Source organism: Engystomops pustulosus, chromosome 2, assembly GCF_040894005.1.
Source record: "Engystomops pustulosus chromosome 2, aEngPut4.maternal, whole genome shotgun sequence".
Lineage (NCBI taxonomy): Eukaryota > Metazoa > Chordata > Amphibia > Anura > Leptodactylidae > Engystomops > Engystomops pustulosus.
This window is the reverse complement of record NC_092412.1, coordinates 93,338,832-93,355,377: the sequence shown is the minus strand read 5'-3', so window position 1 is coordinate 93,355,377 and position 16,546 is coordinate 93,338,832.

The following is a 16,546-nucleotide window of genomic DNA, read 5'->3' as shown; positions in this document are numbered from 1 at the left end:
CCTCACTTAAACATTACAGTTAAATGGCCGATCCCTTTAAAGGGGTATTCCCATCTGGGCATTTACATTTAATTTAATTCATTTGCTTTAGTAAACATTTCTTCAATTGGATGTTATTAAAAAATGTTCCTGTGTGAAGATAATTTCTCATAAATGTCGTCATGTTGTCCCTTAGAAATGAGATAGCTTCCTCGGATTTTGGCCGCAATAGCCAGACACGCACTATTGAGCTCTGCCTGAAGTTTGCTTCAGCAGGTGGTCATGCAGTAACTCCTGGACATTACATACACAAATCCTTTGGTTTCTTTATGCAATCACTCCAGCAGAGGTGGCCGTATCCAAGGGCACAGTCTTGTTTGTAAGAGATCATATGACTAAGTTTATGAGAAATTATCTTCACACAGGTAAAAAAGTTTTTATAACATCTAATTGAAGAAATGTTTATATATGGCAGATTAATGAAACAGAATGTGTATGCCCAGATGAGAATGCGACTAAACGGATTCACGTGTTCAGTTTTATGTGTGAATTATTTGGAATACAACAAAGCTTTTCCCATATGATGTCATTCCTTGTAGTACGTGATAAATGTTCTGTATCAGGTCAGTGACCCACAGCGTGCCTCTACTGTAATGACACTCCTGTCCTCTATGGGCTGTGTATGAACCATTGTAATTCTTACCCTCTTATTGTAGGAAATGGAGTTAGTCCTAGTGAAGGGACCAGCACAACTTAGAAATAAGCCAGGAAATCTTGTGTGGCTGGAAGGATCATTCCTCCCTGTTTAAACGGGTGGTACTGGTCAGTTGTATTGATGACAGGTCATTGAATGGATCTTTATTCTCACCTGACCTCTGAACTGATACTATAATAGTGAAGGGCCCTATTGTGCTTCATCATTGTCCAGTAAATACAGTACAGCTCTGATAACAAAAGTATCATTATAAAAGCAAAATCTATACATTTTATTATATTACTTCCCTGCACATTCCTAAATGTATCACATAGTATCTGAACCAATTTTCTAGGTTATTCCTTTTCATTCTTCCCATAATATATCTTCAGTAACACTTTTAAAACCAGTCCTTAGGGAACACTTAACATGGCAAGACTTTATTACTTTCCTGCTGCCTCGTACAAAGTAGAATTATTATTAAGCAGTTGCTGTAGAATCCCCATATCTTCATATTAGGAGTTGGATTGTATTGTATTTTCTGTCTTATGTCACTTAAGCCACCACTGAAAATGTTTGTATAGAGATAGCTTTTCTAAAAGTATTCTGGGGAGCAGTTACTAGTTCGGGGGCAGCATGGTAGCTGAGTGAGTAGCACTTCTGCCTTGCAGCGCTGGGGTCCTCATTTCAAGTCCCATCCAGGTCCAACATCTGCAATGTTCTCTCCGTGTTTGTGTGGGTTTCCTCCCACACTCCAAAGCATACTGGTAGGTTGATTAAATTGTGAGCCCCGTTGAGGATAGGGGCTGATTTGGCAAAGCTTTGTGAAGCGCTGCGCAATCTGTGAGCGCTATATAAACAAATTATTTTTTATTTATTCATTTACTAATAAACGTGTGAAAGATTGTAAAAGGAAAAATATCTCTGAAGGGTTAATTACCAGGGAAGGTGTAATAACCATGAAGAAGTGAATAATATTGAAGAACTATGAGTACTGTACGACGGGATTTGCTAGGAGATGGAGTAGCAGGGTAAAAAGTCAGTTCTTGAAGTTGATGTGTCAGAAACCATAAAAAGGATCAAAGCTACTTTGACAACAGCCAATTTGTGATGTTTGGGCAAATGGGTCAGCATCTCTAAAAAGCAGATCTAGTTACTGCCTGGTCCAATCCCACAGAAATAAACCACAAGAAAAAGAAAAGATTCATGCCAAGTGACCAAGACAATACCTTCTTTATTCATATATCAAAAAAACACCACAACACGAAAAAAGAAGATAATAAAAACCATTAAAAAATGTGAACAGAGTCACAAAGTAATCTACCAAAGGAAAACCAAACATGTGATAGTGTTAGTGATCCTGGTACCACCAGCTCCTCTTGGAGACTAAAGCCTTATGTAACACAGAAAGATACAACAATATTATCCTATAAGGAATTACTCAGAGGGCGGGACAATGTGGTACCAATATATAATGCAAGAAGATTGCAAACAATTACAAGAAAAAAAAAAAAAAAAAAGGATTTTTGTATGGAGTATGAGTGTATACAAGCCAAAGTAAATGAATAGATGGTACCACACTGTGGCTTCCTTTTGTGCAGTGCTGGTCCCCTTTTCTGTATTCTCAATCCCACAGAAATATTACTGTAGTAAAGAATGCTGACAGTGTTATTGCTGGTTATGTTAAAGATTTGAAAACTGGTCAAAGTGCTGACTTTTGTCCACCAAAAGCACCTAGAATGGAATAAATTGGTAGGATGATAATTTGATTGAATTCTTCATAAAAATGGAAGCGGGTGGCCAGGTGTAAATGTGTCACTTATTTAGGGAAAAGATGGCATCAAGATTCACTATGGGAAGAAGCAGTAAGATCATCAGGCCAAACTCTTTGTTCTGCTACAGAACAATCAAGGTGTTTATCTGGCCTCTTTATTCCTCGTATCTCAATCTTATGACAATATATGGTAGGTTCTACGAAAAATAGTACACACACTTACAACTTGCCAGAATGTTAAAGGAAATCTACCATCAAAATCAAGCATGAATAAACCAGGGACACAAGGCAAGTGGTTTTGGTGGCTGGTGATGTACTCTATAACTGGTTCAAAACTCTGTTATTATCTTCACTAAAATGATAATAACTAAAGTCTAATGGATCTATTAAAATGTAATTTTGTTTCTTTTGACATGTAGTTCTTCTATTGCTGTTTGTATGTACTGCTTCTGTTGTTTTGGAGCAACTTTAGTGCAAACAGTCTGCTGGCAACTGGGGTAATTTCTGTGACTGCTGGCTACTGGGGGCATCACTCTGTCTACAGGCTATGCGGGGCATCACTATAACTACTGGCTACTAGGGGCATTACAGTGGCTTGTAGGTGCATTACAGTGACTACTGGGGGCATCAATGTGACTACTGGCTACTGGGGTAGTTATGTGACTCTTGAGGGCATCACTGTGACTACTGGAAGCATTTCTGTGGCTACTAAGTGCAGACACTTTGGCTACTGCGGGAATTTCTGTGACTGCTGGCTACTGGGGGCATCACTGTGTCTACTGGCTATGAGGGGCATCACTGTCACTACTAGCTACTGAGGGCAGACGCTGTGACTACTGGGGGCATCACTGTGACTACTGTGGCCAGTCCTTTGACTACTTTGGGTATCACTATGACTACTGGCTACTGAAGGCAGGTGCTGTGATTACTAGGGGATCACTGTGACTACTGGGGTTATCACTGTCACTACTGGCTACTGTGGGCATCACTGCGACTACTGGGGTACTCACTGTCACTACTGGCTACTCTGGGCATCACTGTCACTATTGGTTACTTAGGGGACCACTGCTACTACTGGCTACTGGAGGCAGGTGCTGTGATTACTAGGGGCATCACTGTGACTACTGCAGTCCTCACTGTGACTACTGGCTATTGGGGGATCACTGTGACTATGACTATGCCTCATAATAGTAGCAAAATTACAGTTTTGAAAATAATTTTATGGTTGGGGGTTACTATAACTTGAGGAATTATATAAATAGGTTGCAGCATTAGGAAGATCGAGAACCGCTACTCTGGGGCCATGTGCGCTGGTGTTTGATGTTTCTCCTTCCCCTTTTCCAGTGTTGGCTTCTGCCCCTTTATATATCCATTAGACGGCCATTCAGCCTGATAATTCTATGTCAGGGCCTCCCTTGCATAGAATTATGCTATATACTGTGCTGGGTACTTGGCGTGGAGGTGGGGTAAGCTGGGAAATAGCCTTAACGTCTGATCTGAATAAGTAAAACTCTATCCTTTTTCCAGCTCCTGACCTGCCATTTTGGACATTTTGGACACGTAGAAATATATACCAAATACTGTAACAATGAATCTCTGGATGGTTTTACATGTTTAGCTCTATGAACTATTAAATAGTTTTTCCTGGAAACAGATATTGATTGACAGCACTCAGCAGACAGCAGCCTGCAGACATGTTCTAATGATTGATCACGCTGAGACAATAGCAATCACGATAGCTAGATCTGCTCAGTTTTATGAATGGTGAAATTGTTCACTGATTGATTTTAAAGACAATGATCAGAGATATGGCTTCAGGACTGGAAGTTATCTTGAATGCATATCATTGATCAGGATTAGCGCGATAAGGTGGAGAATGGCTTAGCATCTCTGTAGACGAGATTTCATCTGCTTAGATGAGTCAATGTTGTAATGTGTTACTATAGTGTTTGCAAGCCTTGTCTTTCTATGAATGCACATTATTTGATCCTAGATGAATTTTAGCATAACTACCCTTTTCTGGCAGGATTGGACAAACATCTAAATATTGTGTGAGCCTCATGACTCTCCCTTGATGGCAAATGTATCGGGAGATTAGGACCAGTTGCTGCCTCCTTTTGTTCTGAGGGAGATAAGCCACCACTTTAGGCTTCTGGTTGCGTCTTTCTCCACCATTCAAGGCACAGGGACGTTTTGTGATATGTTCAGAGAAAGATCAATAAGATAGCTGACAGCCAATAGTTATCTGATGTGTATGGCCAGCTTTGTATGTCATGGTGAAAATAATAGCTTGCCTCTAAAACTGCGTATCTACATACTAATAAAAAAAATAAAGCTTTGTATGTGCACCCCTATACTACTAACATTACTGGTGGGAATCTCACACAGTAAAACTGCGTATCTACATACTAATAAAAAAAGAATCCTTTGTATGTGCACCCCTATCCTACTAACATTACTTGTGGGAATCTCACACAGTAAAACTGCGTATCTACATACTAATAAAAAAAGAATCCTTTGTATGTGCACCCCTATACTACTAACATTACTGGTGGGTGTCTTACACAGTAACTTCAGCTGCAATGTACTCTGAGAAAATGTAATTTTTTTAATCCAAACTTATCCCTTTCTCATGACAGTCAGTGCCCCTAGAAATACAGGTTTTGTTGACATTCATGTAATGTGTTTGGCCTTATATACAAGTTGCTCGGCTCTTTAATGTTACTTGTGTATAATGAGTGTTAATTAACATCACATTTGCTGGCTTCTTTCTTGTATATAACACTAGAAGTCATTTACAGATAAGGTCTCAGCTCGCAGAAAGAAACAATTAGATTGTTTTGGGAAGAAATGAATGTCTTCTGGTCTCAGCCCACAGGACCCTTCCTGAGTATGGACCTACATGAGTGAATTGAATGGCAAACTACTCGTCACTCATTCCCTACATATCCTATCTTCTAATTACATGCAATTTGTTCACTTGTAACATTCTTGATTATCTCCTGTTTATCTGAAGGGACAGGGAAGTGGGAGAAAAACATATATGAATCACCTGTCATCATATAAAGGGATAACAATGGCTGCCCAATTAGTACATGTGTTAAGTTAAGTCCAAATTGCTGGAAATAGGTCACAGGGAACCTAATTAAGGAAGGAAAATATTTTTGTTTTCTGTAATGTATTGTGCTTGTTGTGTCTTCCATTAATGACATCAATACTGTTTATTGTTTTATGCTAAAGATATTCTATACTTTTATAGATATTTTACATTAGACTTGTTATATTTATGTGTAATTGATTTAAAATTGCTTTTTATACAACTTTGTGTATAAACTCTTCATGACTCTATTATATACTATATATACACATATCACTTTTCACTGACATTGATATGTTGTTATAAAGAGTTTGCCGCCACCATCAGCCCAGTGACCTATGGCTGTGAATATAAAATAAGACCCTAGGTTTCAAGTGTCAGCTACTGTGACTTCTCACTTCTCTGAGAGAACACCATTATACTAATCATGGGATTTTACAAGACCAAACATGGTTCTGTGAGAGTTAACAATACTTGTGGGAAGAAAGTAGCCATGGATAGTTATAGATGTTCAATACAGCAGGGTGTACTGTAACTCTCTGATGTGATTTCCCCATGATCAGTATTACTGTAACTGATATTGGGATTGCGCCATTATCTATGCTGCAGCAATAAGAAATCCGTTAGCTTTATGGCAGAATTTGATCCAATGTGCACCGTTTGCAATAAACTAATAACACCAAGCTCCAGGGTTCATCCTTAGATGTGATTTTTCAGGATGCTAAAGTCGTTGTCTACTGTCTATAGACAGTGCAAACCTTAACTACATAGTTACATTTGGTGCATCTTTACATTATCTAATTGAAGTTTCCCGTTTTAATTGCCAACCTACCTGAACAAACTGCTATGTTTGATTTTATTTCTAAGCTGCTATTTTTTGTGCCAAAATCTAACTTTATAAACTTGCAAAGGCTGCTTTGGGGGCAATAGCAGAGCACCTTGGGACTCCACATCTATTACTGCTACACTTCCACCGTCCAGTGCCTACTGTTATCCATCCACCTTCAGTTATGTCACTCCTGCGTCCAGCAAGACCTGGAGTCGGACCCCTGGGGTTCTCTGTCAAAGAGTTAATTAGCATATTTCTAATGTGAAATGTTGGCACTGAAGGAGAAGCTAAACAATTTAAACAAAGGTTTGGGTGGCAAGTGTGGGCATAGCCCTATGTTACACAGCAGTTAGTTAGAGTAGGTAAATTGTGGTGATGGATTCTCTTTAAGAGTACATTCTGACACATTTAGCACATTTTCCCCCATACATTCCCATATTTAAAATCAGTAAGAACATAACACAAATCCCATGTAATTTACTACCTGTAAGGTAAGAAACTTGTTTCACTTGTACTGCCTAATATTTACTACTGAATTAAAAGACACTAAATAGATGAATCCTAAAATCCATGTGCAGCGAAAAGATGATAGTAATGATCATAGACATAATATGGTATATCTAGTCTCATCTACTAGACACCAGTGTAAAGTTTCACCCTGCACCAGCGGAAGGAGCTGACTTTGGAGTTTTCTTTTTGTATTATTCCTTTGCTTTGTTTAGGATCTTATCAGTGATTCAGAAGCCTTTGATGTAAAATCCCAGCTCTTGTGAGATATGTGCTTAGTGCACTGCCGATGGGGGATGTAGGTTCTTGAAACTTGGTCTTAGTTTTTATTTGGATTATTAGCAGTCTGACAAGTTCTCCAGGAAATATTTCCTGTAGTGTCTGGCTTCTTGTGTATGAGCTACAGGGCAACTGAAGTGTCTGGGAATATATTACATACAACAGTGTTTCCCATTCAAGATTACCAGGAATTTGGAATACTGAGACCTGATGAGGAATTCCCTATATCGCAACAACCTGTCGACATATTATAGCTCTTCGATCTGCCAGTGTTTTTAAATTAATCTCTACCTTCATTTGAACCTCTTACGCACATCTCCAGGACTTCTCCTGAGCTCCACCAATTCTCTGGAATACCCTTCCCCAGACTACCAGACTAATACCATCCAAAGCTTCAAACATGCTGTGAAAACCCTTCTCTATAGGCAAGCCTATCATACTCGCTAACTGCATGAAATGTCAACTGTCTCTTTACTAATCCATCCTATGTCCTCTCTCCATCTGTTATCAAGCAAACACCAAATAGATAACAAGCTTCAGGCTTCTCTGCAGTCACTTTTACCTTGGACCTTGTATAGAAGATGCCGGCTGGTGGCTGGTTCAAGCAGCAGAATTTTTTATTTATTAAATTATTTTATACTGTTCCCTTATAAAGAATGGCTGGACCATTATACAAGCTCTTATACCTCTTGTGTCACCCCCTTCATCCTCATAGACTGTAAGCTCTTGTAAGCAGGGCCCTTACTCCTATTTTTCCATGTGACTGTTTGTACTCTGTAATGTAATATTATATCTGTATATGTCCCCTATTATTTGTAAAGCGCTGCAGAATTTGATGGCACCATATAAATAAAGATTATTATTATAGCTCTTATGAAGGGTATAGATGGCTGCCATTTGTAGCAGTAGTTGCATTTGGATTTCCTCCATTTATGATGGGTCCAGCACATGTAGTGTAAGAAAAACTTCATAGCACCATAGACGCCTTTAAATATTAAGAAATTGTCATCTTTTCTTAAAGCAAGCATGTCACAAGGTGCAAATGTGACATAACAGCAAGTACAATCAAATTCAAGGAACTTTATAAAAGCAAACATATTTGCTGAAACGTCACACAATCTGATATACTTGCTACGATAAAAAATGGCTTTTTTTCTATATCGCTTATTGTCCGCTTTATATTTATGAACTTTCATTAAACTATTCAAGTTTAAGCTGTTAATAGCGAATTATACAAAGCGACAAATCCGAATGTGCTTAAAATGCATTTAAAGAGTCATCCTTTCAGACACAAAAGTCATTAGGTGGCAGACAGAGCTTAGTTGTAATAATAAGCGGAGACTAAATGTTTTTAGATGGTTTGTGTCATGACTCGGAGACCAGGCAGCAGTAAAGTAATAAGTGTGTTTAGAGAAGAGAAGGCTCTGCTCTACCAGATCAGGAGGCAGAACGTTTACCTTGTAACCAGGAATTAATGGAACTAATGGGGGAGAAAGTGACAGCTTCAACACCCCCGACCAGTTCCACAGTTTACATCTTAAATCATCATCACATTTGTATCTGCTTTGTATCTCCACTTTATACTAACCGGCTATCCAATCTCTTACATTTAGAAGAAAAATAAAACAATATGCAATGCCATAACACAATACATAAAGAAATTCTATTTATCCAACATTTTACAAATCAAGGCATAAAATGAATTATTATTGATATGTTGTCAAAAGATTTACCGACTTATTTATGGACTGTGCCTATTCTATTAGTCTTATGTTTTCTTTTATTTCAACAAAGGAAAGACGTAAACTTATAATATAATGTAGGATAAAATAAGAAGTTATATCAGTGAATTTACATGATCTGCACCACTACGCATGTCTACGCATATGCAATAGAAGATATCACTTTGTGCATTGTATCAGGGCAATTGTTTTGCAGTTATATTTTTAGCAATAAAAGTTATATTTGGAACCAGTGGAAGATCTCCACTTCCTTTAGTTTACTTAGGAGGAGGATGCAGCAAAGAGAGGTCACAATTCACTCACAGCCCTTACACATCTATCACACTGTGTGCTATTTAAGACAAAACAAACAAGAAACACGACAGGAACTGAAGGTAAAAAAAATATATATTTTTGCTAAGCAGCAGACAGGACCCGGGCCCAGATGGGCAGAGCAGTGTCCTGCCGGGATGGTTCCCACTCACACATAAACACAGGGCTGGACACAAGAGTTGCTTATGTTAAAACATGTAATTACTCATAGCTCCTGGTTTTCTGTGTTTGGGTATTGCTTGTTTTGTGTACACTAGTTGATGGATATCTGTCCAGCAGAGGCCCTGTCTCCAACTAAATGTGATTTGAGAGCCAGACCCTTTATCCTGATGAAAACCGGATCCACGACCTTTGTAAAACTGCAAATTAAATTAATAGTTTGCTACAAAAGGGCCCTTTTGAAAAGTGAGTGTCAGAGACAAACTACTCCCTGTCTTTGATGGTGCAAAACACATTTCTGAGATAAGAATCCACATTTACTCTGCAGGATGGAAATATGAGCAAGGTCAGGTAGACAGGGATGTATTACAGGTTAAGGGAAACTGAATTTAAATCTCTGTTCTGTAAGGTGGGGGGACATTTACAAATCCTTTAAGAATGGATCCTGCATCCACTGAAATAGAGAAAACACTTTCTAATCCCCTGTGAAGTATTTGTTTTATCTAATGTTGCTTTTCACTCTGGAGTCCTGCAAATTTACCCAACACTTTGTTTTCAGCAGCTGTCAATCAAAGCCCTGACAATAGTCAGCAGAGCAGCAAGCACTGAAGCCTGGTCTACAGTTAGAAAACTAGACTGGACACAGCGCTCCCATTGTCACCCTCTGATGACTGATGAAGTATTGTTTCAAAGTCACCCTCTCCCCACCCATGATCCACAAAAGTCACACTGCTACTTTTACTGATATTTAGAAACATGTTTCATATATACAGTATATATAATATACACAAATTGTACTAGTGCCATTTATATAGCAAATTCCCATGATATGATAATACAAAGTAAATACAGTATAATTTAGGAAAGAGAGTGCCTCTTGTGGCTCCAGTTGATTTACAAGTCTTAACTTGCTACAGCACTTCGGGATCCCACCATGGCTGCTAAAGAGTAAGAAATTCCTTCCTTTACATACAGGAGCAGCCGTGCATGGTACAATGGCTACACTTTCATAGATTGTAAGCTCCTGCGAGCAGGGCCTGTATTACTGTAATACCTATGTGCAATATGCATGTGTAATGTGCTGCTGAATCTAATGGCATTATATAAATAAAGATTTATTATTATTCTTACACTGTGAATGCAGCTGTAATACACCAGTGAGGCCAAGATTCATTACGGCACATCTTAGATACTCCACAAAACATGTGAGAGACTAAAATGCAGCTTCATGATCATCTGATGGAACAATTAGGGCTGGATCCTTATAGGACATGTCTGCTTCCCTTTTTTGTATTGTGTGAAATCAATACTTGGGGCTGTTTTTGTGGCAGAAATTACAGGGTTACTGCAGTTGGGGCTTTATATACAATGTAGATATTGTAGACATTATGCTATTACTGTACATCACATCTGTAACTAGACCCAGCCTAACATGTTTTTTCACAAAAGTCAATCCTTTGAATATTCTAATTACTTCCAAGACCGTGCAAATGGCAAGTTGATGATGCAGCTGGATTTCCCCACATTAATATGGATAAACCTCTAGGATAGGTTTTTACTATCAGATTTGTGAGGGTCTAATACCCAACACCCTCATCGGATGTGATCAGCAACTCTAGTACCAGAATGGAAGCATTATACAGAACCGAAGCACATAGCTCTATACACTGTGTAGTGGTCACACCTGGTTACTACAACAAAGGTTTAAAAAAAAAACTCTTTAAAAACTTCAGAACAAAGAAAATAATTTACAAGAATAAAGTGATATAATAAACAAACTATGGTAAATATATAGTGGCTTTCTCAAGGTCCCTTTATATAGTGTAATTTTTCCTATTTCTAAAATATTATCCTGTTTAGGTTCAAAATTATTTCAGTTTTGGCCTGAATATTACACAGTGAAATTTTCTTTCTGATCTAATACATAATAACAAGGGTCATACATATGCTATCAGTACCTGTGTGTTCAGCCATTATTCACAAAGGCTCAATTCACCCCTGTACGGGCACAGAAACAGGATTTTATCTTATTTGTTCTCTTTTAGGAATTTCAATAACTGTACTTTTTGACTTATTTGTAATGTTCCGGAAATATGGATTGTAAAAAAAGGAATTCAATTGAACAGACTGAGAAAAAAAAAAGTAGAGCATGTCCTATCCAGAACTGTTTTCATGACTCGCGCATAGGGAGGTCTTTTATCTCAGCCTTCTCTCTTTTTTTTCACTCATAATTGTGACTTTTTCACTCGCCTAACAGAGTTAGACTTGCAAGAATTTATCAGTGTTGCTCCTGATATATCTTTACAAGATGTGGATGTATAAAAAAGCAACAATTTTGGTACAAATTGCAATAAAATGGCGCAAAAAAATAAATAAAAAACTCCAGACGTAGCCGAAAGTTTGGAAGTTAGTTGCAGAAGTTTTTTTTTAAGAAAACCAATAAACACTAATGTCTGATATGTCAAGATAACTGGAAAAAGTCCAAAACCCTGACAAATCAAAGAAAGACGCTCACAAATGTCCAGTTACAGTAAAATGCCAGGCTGATGGACATGGGCTGTGAACATTATGGAAAATAATAGCGGAGGATGGCTCTACAACCATTTTCAGGCATTGAAAAGGAAATTGAATGAATGCAGATATTATGCAAGTGTGAAGTTTAGATACAGTAAAACGTATCTAATCGCCTACAGTGTACATGAGATACCCCCTAACCTGGCAGGGTCACAATGCATTACTGTTTGATACTGTACTGACTTGGTCTGGTAATACTGCAGCTTGAATACAGTATAATCCTGTAGTACACCACAATGTTGCTCCAGCCCGCTGTCAGGACACTGAAAAGGTTAATTTGTGAAGGCGGGTTGTAGGACCCAGAGGAGCGCTCATGCAGTCAGGCTGCAGGCAGTGAGGAGCGGCCGCTAGTGGGCGCTGTGACTCCGTGTAATGCCGCAGCGGAGAGCGCGGGCTGCGTGCACTGTGTGTATGAGGAGATGATGGCTCTCCTGTGACTGGCGGTGTTATCGCGCTGCTCTCCAGTCACTAGTGCTAAGCTCCAGGGCACCAGACACAAGAATCACTCAGGGATTTTCTTGACGCCTCAAACTTGTCGCAAAAGGTCCCAGCTCCATGTGTGACAGTGTGCAGGCCTGTGCCCCCCCTGGAGGGGGCGGTGTGGGGGGCACTACGGGCTGGAAATTGGGACTATAACAGGAATAATCATAAGGGTCAGGGGACATTGTCATATACATGTCACACATAGAGCTACTAAACCACAAGGAAAACATCCACTTCACTGTGGTAAAAATAACAAGAATAATAAATCTTATACAATAATAATTCTTTATTTATATAGCGCACACAGAGCATACATAATAAAGCCAGCATATTTACACATCATGGAGGACATATACAAATAAGAGAGTATTGTCATGTGAAACAATAGGAGTAGGCCCTGCCTCAAGAGCTCACAATCTACCAGGAGTAGCATAGGGGAAAAGAGCCACCACACTATCACAGATCCATCACTTTTTATTGAGTTTACAGAAGTGTTCACACCACGTCTGGTGAAGAGTACTTTTATTTATTGTTCAAATAATAATGTATATTTCATGTTATTCATTGAACAATATAAATAATATTGAATAATAATCTAAATATAGCACCACGGGAATTACTAGGACAGTATTGTATATATCTGTATACTGTACACGGGAATTACTGTATTACTAGGACAGTATTGTATATATCTGTATACTGTACACAGGAATTACTGTATTACTAGGACAGTATTGTATATATCTGTATACAGTGCATGGGAGTTACTGTATTACTAGGACAGTATTGTATATATCTGTATACAGTGCACGGGAATTACTAGGACAGTATTGTATATATCTGTATACTGTACACGGGAATCACTGTATTACTAACACAGTATTGTATATATCTGTATACTGTACACAGGAATTACTGTATTACTAGGACAGTATTGTATATATCTGTATACTGTACACGGGAATCACTGTATTACTAACACAGTATTGTACAGGCAGTCCCCGGGTTACGTACAAGATAGGGTCTGGAGGTTTGTTCTTAAGTTGAATTTGTATGTAAGTCGAAACTGTATATTTTATAATTGTATATCCAGAAAAAAAATTTTTGGCCCCAGTGACAATTGGAGTTTAAACATTTTTTGCTGTAATGGGACCAACGATGATCAATAAAGCTTCATTACAGACACCTTACAGCTGATCATTGCAATCTAGGATTATAGTAAAGCATTCAGAAAGCTTCACCAGAGGTCAGAGGGGTCTGTCTGTAACTATGGGTTGTCTGTAAGTCGGGTGTCCTTAAGTAGGGGACCGCCTGTATATATCTGTATACTGTACACAGGAATTGCTGTATTACTAGGACAGTATTGTATATATCTGTATACAGTGCATGGGAGTTACTGTATTACTAGGACAGTATTATATATATCTGTATACTGTACACAGGAATTACTGTATTACTAGGACAGTATTGTATATATCTGTATACAGTGCACGGGAATTACTAGGACAGTATTGAATATATTTGTATACAGTGCTCTGGAGTTACTGTATTGTATGTATCTGTATACTGTACACGGATATTACTGTATTACTAGGACAGTATTGTATATATCTGTATACAGTGCATGGGAGTTACTGTATTACTAGGACAGTATTATATATATCTGTATACTGTACACAGGAATTACTGTATTACTAGGACAGTACAGGCAGTCCCCGGGTTACATACAAGATAGGTTCTGTAGGTTTGTTCTTAAGTTGAGTTTGTATGTAAGTCGGAACCATATACTTTATTATTGTAACCCCAGTCAAAGTTTTTTTGGTCTCTGTGACAATTGGATTTTAAAAATGTTGGGTTGTCATAAGAACCAGGATAAACAATAAATCTTAATTACAGACACCATTAATAACTGTTATAGCTGTTTATTGTAGCCTAGGACTAAAGTACAGTAAATTACCAAAATCCAGAGGTCCGTTTGTAACTAGGGGTCGTATGTAAGTCAGGTGTTCTTAAGTAGGGGACCGCCTGTATTGTATATATCTGTATACAGTGCACGGGAATTACTAGGACAGTATTGTATATATTTGTATACAGTGCTCTGGAGTTACTCTATTGTATATATCTGTATACTGTATACGGATATTACTGTATTACTAGGACAGTATTGTATATATCTGTATTACAGTATTGCATATAATTACTGTATTACTAGGGCAGTATTGTATATATTTGTATTACAGTATTGTATATAACTACTGTATTACTAGGGCAGTATTGTATATATTTGTACTACAGTATTATATATAATTACTGTATTACTAGGACAGTATTGTATATATCTATATCTGGTGTACTGTCATACAGTACACTGGAATTACTTTATTACTTGCACTGTATTATGTGTATATCTGTATACAGTGTCTGATGTACCATCATACACTGCATGAGAATTACTGTATTACTAGTACTGTATTGTATATACAGGCGCTCTCCAATTTACGGACACCCGTCTAGTTACATAGGTACTTCTCTGCCCTCTGTGACTTCAAGTTATGATCTAGTAATTTACTGTGGATGCCCCAGACTTCAATGGGCAACAGAAGAGTTATCAAAGGTGTCTGCAATGAAGTTTTATTGATTATCCTTGTTCCCATGACAGCACTAAATTTTGAAAATCCCACTGTCACAGGGACGGAGAAAATACTGTGACAGGAGGTAGACTAAAATATATTAGTTCCGACTTACATACAAATTCAACTTAAGAACAAACCTAAAGAACCTATCTAGTACTGCCTGTATTTGTATATTGTGTCCGGTGTACCGCCATACAGTGCACCTGAATTACTATATGCCCTCTCTTGTCCTAAATCAGATCTATTGATCCAGGACCCATGTGTGGCCTAGGTTTGCCGCTTTATTGAATATACTTGTATTTGTATAGAGTCAGTGACGGTCATTGCTATTATGTCCAGTAGCCGTAATGATGTCATGTGATAAGAGTGTACAGTGCGGAGTGATAGACATGTGTAGTGTCACCTGTTTCATCATCAGAAGTAGGAGCTTCTAAGCTTTTATTTTGCAGTCCTCACTTCTGCCATTAGTTCTCTATCCACACGGACATCTCGGCAGTAATACAAGTCCCAGCTATTTACAGGACAGGGTCAGATATAAAGCTCTCCTCAATCTGCTGACACTTTATCCTTCATTCCAGGTAATATCGGCTGCCGCAACCTGAGGAAGGAGGTTAAACACGCAGGATCTGGGCCTCAGATGATCCTTCTAGAAAACACAAGTAATAATGATAACAATATCTACAACGCAGCGCTGTCCTATCTGAACCTCTACTGCTCCCTGAACACCAGGGGATTCTCTGTCACCCTAGCAATATTGGCAATTTCCAGCGCATTTTTACTGCACCTCATTTTCTGACCTCAACTACTGTGTACAATACTGTAATACTGATGGGAAAACAGAGGAAAGAGAGAAAGAGGGGCTACTAGAGAGAAAGAATATAGATATGAGTGATAGAGGAGTTATATAAATAGAAAGATAGCTATGATTATTATTAGATAGATAGATGAGGATAAACAGATAGTAGATAATAAGACGATAAAAAGGATAAATAGATGATAGATAGAAATATGATAAAAAGTAGAAATAGATGATAGATAGATAGATATTCTAGATAGGTAGATAATAGAAAGATAGATACTTTAGACAGATAGACGACATAAATGGATTGATAGATAGATGATATATAGATAGGATATACACAGATAGATACGTTTGATTTGAACCTTGGAGTGCTGCCTGTCTTTTCCATTTGTTGACTACAAACCAGGATCAAGCCGAAATCCTTGGAGGCATTGCACCCCTCCTTCTCAGGAGTCACTTTACTGTGCGGACTTGAACTTTTTCCATGATAGATAGATAGATAGATAGATGAATAGATAGATAGATAGATAAATAGATGGATAGGTAGATAGAGAAAGTCTCATTAGTCGAAATGTAGCATTCGGAATAAAACACAGTACTTTTGGTCTGAAACCTTTTGTAGTGCTGCTGTTTTTTCCTACGGATAGATAGATAACAATTAGGAATAACCAATGCTGTGCCC